Genomic DNA, 9879 nt, shown 5'->3' on the forward strand with positions numbered 1-9879 from the left:
GAAGGTACAAGACTTCTGATGAAGGTACAAGACTTCTGATGAAGGTACAAGACTTCAAAGCTCAAAGGCCTTGAAGGCTCAAATCATTTCATACACCCCTCGTACTACTACGTGAAAACAAAATAGATTCGAGTTTTTAAGTAACCCTATGCATGAAGACAAAATCATCCACCATATAATGTATACAAAGTACTGAAGGATAAGCTGGATATTAGGCTGAATTAGCTTTATTCATATCGTAAATGTTTGTTGTCCTTGCTATAGATGATTATATCGAAACGGTGATGGGTAGCAAAATCAGTAGTGAGATCGCTTTACTGTGTTTGATTACTCCCCTTTACGTCCTAAATTCAAATACAACAGAGGTAAACTCGCTCTTTTATCACCCCACAAACCAATTAAGCGTTGGAAAGTTGTTTATTCCGTTATTGCTTTACTCGTTTCAGTTACCGGTGTGTGGACATCAGCTTGAATGGTTTAATCGAATAAATCTACCCCAATAACTATATTTTGTACATATGGTACTTATTCTATCTCTTTTACTGAGCCAGTAAATTACAAATATGTTAACAAGCCACCACCAGTTGTCAAGCGATGTGGGGGACAAACACAGACGCGCGCACACGCATACACATACACACTCACACGCAGCTATACACTATCGGACAGCTTTTAAGCTAGCTCCTGTGGAGGGCTCTTCTTTGGGCCTTGAGCCCAATAAGGATACTTCATGCATTGAGTACATATTAAATTTTATTAAACTCGACCAATATTTTTCAAGCAATGAACAATTTTCATCAAAGCAATATTATAATTCATCATGCAAAGCTGCATGATAAACAACATTTTTGTCTTCCCATTCGGGGGTCAGTACAATCTTTTTTCTTTCTAGCCTCTTTCTTTCTTTTTCTCTATCTCTCTCTCTCTCTCTCTCTCTCTCTCTCTCTCTCTCTCTCTCTCTTCTCTTCTCCTTCTCTTGAGTGTTTTCAACCATCCCCATCACCAGTATCACTACCATACACACACTTTTCAGACTTATGACGCCAACACCATCAATACCTTTGACTTCTCCGCCTTCCCCTCCACCACTGTCTTTCCCATCGCTTACTATCACCGTCATCCCTGACCGCCTCGGCTACCACCACCATGATTGGCGTCGCCTCCGTCTCTATCACAACTACAGCTCATACTCTTACTATCACCCCATTACCATCACAACCGTCGATCTGCTACAACCCTCACTGTCTCTATGACAACTGTTACTCTCACCCCAGCATGAGGAATAGTAGACGTGTCATTGAATAGTGAGAGAGGCGGTCACAGTGTGACAGACAGACACACAGAAATTCGTTATTATAGATATACGAAGTGCGATCAAAAACTCCGATTTTATTTTTCCCGCCAAAACTAATGCCACATGGGCAAAATCCTTTTGGTGGAAGGCGATGCCATCATTCCTCCGTATGCGTGAAAGTTTGCGCATCGGTAGGCTGCGTCAGTGCCCGGTTGTTACGCCTAGACTACTGACGTGTTGTGCACACTCATCGGATTTTGGTTTTCACGCAAGATAATGAGCAAAGGCCATGAATCCCTGCCTCAATACCATGGTGAGGGTCTTCATAAAGACTGGGTTGTGGTTTGCACAGTCCAGCATGTTTTTCAAAATCCAGCATGTCTTGAGCGATTTCCATATGGTGTTGCTTCTACTGCTTCGCCAGCACCTTGGGAACGAATTTCGCTGACACTATCTAAATGAAAATCCGAAGAGCGCCCACTGTACGTCTGCACTATAGATATAACAGCCGACAACTGACGCGTTCTAGTGGCGCGAAAATTTTCATGCATGTTCAGAAAGGGTGGCGTCACCTTCCATCCAAAGGGAAAAATAAATCTGATACTTTTTTAACGCGATTCGAATATATATATAACGGACTACTACACAGTTTCCATAACCATATTGTTGCGAAACACATTTCTCAACCACAGAGCTATGCCTGCACAATTGGTTTCTACCAACTTTTGACTGCATCATTTACATGATGCCCTAGACCGATCTTAGAAATCACTGTATTGAAATATTTACACAGACAGAAGCGTTAGTATGTCTTCTGCTTCCCCTTAACGTTTTTTCTTCTCGCTATATAAAAGTTGTAAATCAAAAATAATTATAGGATTTTCACAAAAAATTGTTTGCGCGCACATGCATAAGCACATGCACTCATACGTACACACGTGCACGCACACACGCATCACATACAACATGCACATACACACTCGAACACATTACACAAATAAGTTCGTATATATATATTAGACAGATAAATAGATAGACATATATATATATATATATATATATATGCATATATATACATATATATATATATATATATATATATATATATATATATATATTATATATATATATATACATATATATATATATATATAGATAATATATATATATTACATATATATATATATATATAATATATATATATACATATATTATACCTACATATATATATGAATATTTGTATACATATATATACCATACATATATATATGTATATTTGTATACATACATATATATATATGTAATTTGTATACATACATATATAATATAATATGCATTTATATATATATACACACACATATACATATGTATATTTATATATATATATATACATACACACATACATGTATATATACACACACGCATATACGTACTTTATATAAATGTAGATGTGTGATTTTGTGCGTGCATGAGTGTGTGTGTGTGCGTGCGTGCGCGAGTGTGTGTGTTTGCATGTGGCCATGTGTGTGTGTGTGTTTGTATGTAATTGAATGTTTCTGCTAGGCATAGCTAGAAGCCGGCTAAGCCACAATAAAAAATAATAATGATGGATGCTCAACGCATGAGATATAGATTGGGATATATATTTAATGGAAAATGTTCTCACAAAACATTTTGTTCTACCTTTCATCAAAATTTTGATGAGCTTTTGTTTTTAAAGGAAAACTAGCATTTTTCCACTGGATCTCCATCTCTCTCATCTCACTGTCCATATATATATATATATACATATATATATATATATATATATATAGATATATATATATATATATATATAATATATATATTATATACACATACATTATATATATATATATATATATATACATACATATATATATATATATATATATGTATATATATATATATATATGTATTTATATATATATATACATACTACATACATATATATATATACATACATAAATATATATATATATACATATACATATATATACATATATATCCATACATATATGCATACATATATACATATATATGTATATATATACATACATGTATATACATACGTATGTATGTGTATACATATATATACATATGTATACATATATATATATATATATATACATATATATATATGTGTGTGTCTGTGTGTTTGTGTCTGTAATATATATATATATATATATATATATATATATATGAATACTTGTATGTGTGTGTGTTTGTGTATGTGTGTATATATTATATATATATATATATTATATATATATATATATATATATATAAATACTTGTATCTGTGTGTATGAGCATGTATATGTATATAAATAAATAACAATTGAAAGACAACTAATAAAAATGTACGTGTCTGTATAGCTCAGTTGGGTCACATTGACTGCATACTTCATCTGAATAGCTTTCTGACACTTCTTCGGTACTAAGGTTATATATATATATATATAGATAAACGTTAAAAATAACACAAACTGGGACAAGAACGTGAAACATTTTGAAGACGGCAAAAAAACACACAGACGGGACTTTCGAAGCTCTCAGTCATCAGTCAAGAACCAGATCATCTTCGCAATTTCGGCTGATTAATCTTGATATATATATATATATATATAAGATGGAGGTGGACACGGCACAGAAGTAAATCTAAGACATTTTAATTTAAAAAGGACTTAATAAAATGTGTTGAATACCTTTTCAGTATGTTTGGCATGTGACCAGCTGTGTGTTAAATGGTGTGTATGTTGTGATAAATGTCTCGTTAAGAGTTTTATTAAGGAATTTAGGTTTTCCTTTCTTTTTCTGTGTGTGTGGGTTTGAACTGCGATGTTTTCCTTTTTTTTTTTTCACACCCACAAAGTCTAAAAAGAAGGACAACCTTAATTCCTTAATAGAACTCTTAACAAGACATTTATCACAACATATACACACACACAAGCACACACACACACGCACACATACACATACACAGCTGGTGATAAGACCCATTCAATAAATGTTTGGCAGGAACCCACAGAGATTTTTAGACAATGGACAATACTACACCTCTCTTACTCCCTAACACTTTAACTCTATACCAAACTACTTTATATTATATATATATATATCTATATATAATATATATATTAGTTATCGCCATACTAATATGGCATTCTTATAAAAATAAGAAAAAAGCTGTCCGCTATTAGCTCCATGAGGCCATCGCCTTAAGTTAGCTATTTGATACACAACTGTATCCATATAACATGGAGCTAATAAGCGGACAGCTTTTTTCTTATTTTTATAAGAATGCCATATTAGTATGGCGATAACTATTATTTTCCGGGAACGCTGCCGCTGTTCTCTTTTAGAGAGACTTAGTAATTTTAATATTTCTATTATATATATATATAAACTCACACATATGTACACACACACATACACACACACACACACACACACACACACATATATAATATAGAAATATTGCATTTCTAAATCACTCAGAGAGATTTATACAGTAGTAGCACGATAAGCTGATGTTAGGTTACCTACTTAATGTGGCAGTCCCATGAAAGGGAACAATGCTACTGCTATTTAGCCCTTGGAAACACCGTTTCCAGTTGGCCTTAACACATTTTCTGTGTCCTTATGTTTTCAAGGGGGAGATAAGCACCTCCACCCAGCAAAGCCAACATCCAGAGACTAGTTTCATGTGACTGCCACATTAAGTTGGCAACATAACATCACCTTATATATAATATATATATATATATATTTCACAGCTTGGCCAGAATTTGAGAGATTCAGGGTTCGATGCCTAGTGGCGGTTTGCTGGCCGCTTTTTCGCTTTCTAAAGAGCAGTTACCCGATTTTCTAAGCTGTCTTCAAAGCCTGCTTGCATTCGAGAATTCCTTTATTTTTTACTTATAAATGAATTTGTATGCACGCGCGCGTTTGGACGTGTGCGTGTGTGTATGTACTGCGTATACATGTATATACACATACAGATATACTTGTAAATAAACATGTGTGTGTGTGTAAAGTGAGAGAACCAGACAGACAGACAGACAGACTGACTGAGATAGATAGATAGATAGATAGATAGATAGATAGATAGATAGATAGATAGATAGATAGATATATGGATAGATAGATAGATAGATATATGGATAGATAGATAGATAGATAGATAGATAGATAGATAGATAGATAGATAGATAGATAGATAGATAGATAGATAGTGTAAAAACAGATGTATAGTTAATCTGGTACGGATCTACTTGGTTTGGCTGCTCGCATTTCGAAAATTTTAAAATTTGGCACAATAATATACTTTTCCAAGCTGAATAGTTGGAGTTATTTCACTCTTTTCAGAAAAATGTTTTTAAAAATTTATAGAGTTTTAATGTTTGATTATTTTCACCCAGTCAGGAAAAGGATTTGGTTCTGTCATTTTGTGCGTGACTGCACATTTTGTCATCACCATCCTGAAAATAGCAAGTACTGTCAATATTTTGCAGTTTCAAACATTCAATATGCATTTAATGGGATAGCTCGAATTTAAAAGACTTGTCAAAAAAAATGTTATTTAGCTGTTATTTTTAGCACACCTCACAACCACCTCAATGACAAAAAGAAACGAGTTAACAAGTAGTTTAATGCAACTGTGATGAACAACACGTTACATGCGATAAACACATTACAATTTTTCCCCCACAAATGATTCCAATACAGTTTTAACAGAAAGATTTGGAAGAATTAGATGAAGGTTCTCCGGTAATTTTCTTTCATGTAAATAAATGTTTATGTTAATTTAAAAGATTTATACAAAAAACCGTTATTTAGCTGCTATTTTTAGCACACCTCACAGGCAAAAAGAAAGGAGTAAGCAAGTAGTTTTAAGCATTCGGTATGCATTTAATGCGAATGCCATGAGCAACACATTGCAAGTTAAATATGTTTGTTAAAGAACAAACATTTTGTTGACCAATTCATAAGTTCACCTGCTCAATTGACAACACATAGAGAAAACAAGTGGTTTCGATATATTTTTCAACACGTGCTATCTCGCAGACAAAAGAACTCTCATGTTCCGGTTGTTACTATGGAAATAGGCATGAATGTATCTATGGCTTACGATTGGCTAAAATTACCAAAATTTTCTCACTTTAATTGCTAATAACTCTTTATTTATTGATTTATATATAGCAGAAATGGTTTTCATGTCATTCATTAGCCAATAAAAGTGTATCAGTACACTGAATATGAAATCAATTAGAGCAGAATTGATGCTGGCAGCCAAACCAACTAGATCCTCTGGTACTACTACAATTGTTTTAAGACCCTTTATTGCGACTCAAACATGGTACAGTCCGGTATGAAATATGTACAGCATCTATAACAATATTTAATATATATTACGTATTGTTATCGATGTTGTGCATACTAGACACCTGACCTTACCATGTTTATGACACAATCAAGACCGTTAATGAAACAATTGTAACAGTATCTGATAAGTTATTTGTCTGCGTTTATTGTTTTTATGGCACACTTAAGGTTCCATTCAACATTGGACACTATTGGAGTTGCGGATTTGTCACTAAACAATGAGCTTCTCTTCATCGATGCAATCAGTGCTATGATAATTGATTACTTAACTGATTTGCGTCATTCTGTCTAGCCAGCAATTTTGGCATGTTTCACTTTCATATGCCTAGATCCATAATGGGGCTCCTTTAATGAAATACACACACACACATATATACAGATATATATTTATATATATATATATATATATATATATATATATATAATGCAAAATGGGGCAACAAAACATCCAGATAGGCGATACAAAGAAAACACGGACGGGTCATTCGAATTTTTCTTTCCTCAGTCGAGTACCAGATTATCTTCGCAACTTCGGCTGATTATACTCGAGACTGCTCCAATCAAGCCGGCCCCGAGGAAAAACTAAGCTAATAGCATTAGATTCCTTGGAAGAAAGCACCGAATGTATACAAAAACAAGGACGGTAAAAAACGGACGTTAGACAACTACAATAAAAATAATAACAGGACATAACAACAGGTGTATTTCGACTAAGAACGAATTAAATTAAGCTGGCGTGTGTGGAAATGAAGCCTTATGGCAGGGATACAAGAATTCAAAGGTACAGGGAGGAATACCGGTGTTGCACGGTCAACGGCCAGACCAGGAAAGAAAGATCAGGCTTGGCCGAACGCCGGTCACGCAGGAAGAGAAGAGAGAGAGGCAGAAGGACAGAAGAATTAGGAAGGGGCGAGAAAAATGACAGGGACACAGTGAAGTGAAATGTGGAGGGAAAGTGAGCAAGAAGAGAAGGCAATGGAATGTGAAAGCAGGGGAACGAAAGAACGAAGAGTAGAATGAACAAATGAGCGTCAAAGGGCTGATAGACAGAAATAGAATCGTACAAGATATAGAAAAATGTATACTTGCATATAAGAGACCAAAGTGTACGTATGCCGCTATATATATATATATATTATACAAAATGGGACAAGAACGCAAAACATCCGGACAGTTAGGTGATACACACACACACAATTAAGTTTCAGTTGAAGTAGGTACGTTAGGTACTTAAATTGGGGCACCTTGTTAGGTCTGAGTAACAGGTATACTCAAGAATATCAAGTGAATATCAGGCTTGGTACATAAGTGCCGGCCACATGGTATTCTTGCAGTGTATGCAAATAATAGGACCCGGCTGAGTGAAGAAATTCGCTCTTAGTTATTCAGACATGTACTTTATATTAAAAATACTATGATGTTCTGCTCAATACCACAGCGTTGCTTGTCAGTTGTTTAACCTTAACCAGTTGAGCATGTTCCTTGGTGGCTGACGATATGTGCATCTCTGATCACGAGCAGAAGTAGTGGGGGAGCATCATATCCGTGTGTTGAAAGGAATTCTTAGAGGTTTGAATGATTCACCTTTGGAAACATCATGATGATGATGATGATGATGGAAAACCCACAAAGATTCAGGTTTTGTGCCTTTTAGTACAAAGGATTATTATTATTATTACTATTAATTCTTCTTCTTCTTCTTATTATTATTATTATTATTATTATTATTATTATTATTATCATCATCATCATCATCATCATCATCATCATCATCATCATCATCATCATCATCATCGTCATCATCATCATTATTATTATTATTATTATTATTATTATTATTATTATTATTATTATTATTATTATTATTCTTATTATTATTAATGCGCCAAACTAGCAGAAACATAAACATGCCGGGTGAAATGCTTAGCGGTATTTCGTCCGTCTTCATGTTCTGAGTACAAATGACACTGGGGTCGATTTTGCCTTTTATCCTTTCGGAGTTGATAAATTAAGTACCGATTCGACTTTTACCCTCCCCCAAATTTCATGCCTTGTGCCTGCCTATAGTAGAAAAAATTGCTCGTAGCTTTTAAATGCTTAATTTGCTCGCGAATGTTTCAATGCTTTTCACTGTTTACTTTGCTCGTGTATATTTTAATGTCTTGACTGTTATTTCTAGCAACTCCTGTTGGTTTGCTCGTAGCTTTTAAATACTTAATTTGCTCGCGAATGTTTCAATGTTTTTCACTGTTTACTTTACTCGTGTATATTTTAATGTCTTGACTGTTATTTCTAGCAACTCCTGTTGGTTTGCTCGTAGCTTTTAAATACTTAATTTGCTCGCGAATGTTTCAATGCTTTTCACTGTTTACATTACTCGTGTATATTTTTATGTCTTGACTGTTATTTCTAGCAACTCCTGTTGGTTTGCTCGTAGCTTTTAAATACTTAATTTGCTCGCGAATGTTTCAATGCTTTTCACTGTTTACTTTACTCGTGTATATTTTAATATTTTGACTGGTATTTCTAGCAACTCCTGTTGGTTTGTTCGTAGCTTTTAAATATTCAATTTGCTTGCGAATCTTTTGTTTTCATTAGTCTAATGTTTTGACATGCCGGTGCCCTCGCCTCCTTTCTCGAGAATCTGACAGATAATGGAAGAGGCAGCGAACGCAGTTTTCTGATTGGCTGACAATTCTGAAAATTGTCAAAACATCAAACACCTGCACCATTTTCGTAAAATTTTTCTGGAATAAATGAATAACAAATTCAGATTCAGCGTCAAAAATTACATCTATAAGATACATTAAAAAAACGATAATTGTAAACAGTGACAAAAGCCACAAGATCCCAAAGTCTGAAATTTGTGGGGAGGAGAGTAATTGATTAAAACGACCCTAATGTTTCACTGGTATTTAATTTATCGACCTCGAAACGGTGAAAGGCAAAGTCGAACTCGGCGGAATTTGAACTCAGAACGCAGCAACGGACGAAATATCGCTAAGCTTTTCGTCCAGCGTGCTTACGATTCTGCCAGCTCGCCGCCTTATATTAATTAATAATATAATATAATAATATAATAAAATAATAATAATAATAATAATAATAATGCACGTAACAGGTGTTAGCTATCAATTCCTTAGCAGTCCATTTGTTACTTATAGCTACAATGTGTTGAAC

The sequence above is a fragment of the Octopus sinensis genome, linkage group LG1 (assembly GCF_006345805.1).
Source record: "Octopus sinensis linkage group LG1, ASM634580v1, whole genome shotgun sequence".
Classification (NCBI taxonomy): domain Eukaryota; kingdom Metazoa; phylum Mollusca; class Cephalopoda; order Octopoda; family Octopodidae; genus Octopus; species Octopus sinensis.